This window comes from Theropithecus gelada, chromosome 1, assembly GCF_003255815.1.
Source record: "Theropithecus gelada isolate Dixy chromosome 1, Tgel_1.0, whole genome shotgun sequence".
Lineage (NCBI taxonomy): Eukaryota > Metazoa > Chordata > Mammalia > Primates > Cercopithecidae > Theropithecus > Theropithecus gelada.
Window position 1 is genome coordinate 198,787,902 of NC_037668.1, and position 326 is coordinate 198,788,227.

Here is a 326-nt window from a genome sequence, read left to right on the forward strand (position 1 = left end):
AATAAAATTAATTGAAAACGAGATTTCAGGTTCAAATAATGAGACAATGCTTTTCCTCTGGTGGGCAAAACTAATATTAGATTCACTAATCTTGAGACTAATAGAAAACATGCTATTTCTCTCTGAATCGTAATGGAAAATGCAAATTGAAAATACGCCTTAGCTTTCTCTGGCTTACAAAAGATTTGCCTTCAACAATCTGTAGGTGATGAGCATACTTTTCATTCCTTACCAGAAACTGGATGTGCTTAATAAGGTGAAAGTGCCTGGTGTACATCCTGAGATACTCCATCATTTTGGAATTGTGCAAATAGTTGGGATAAGGA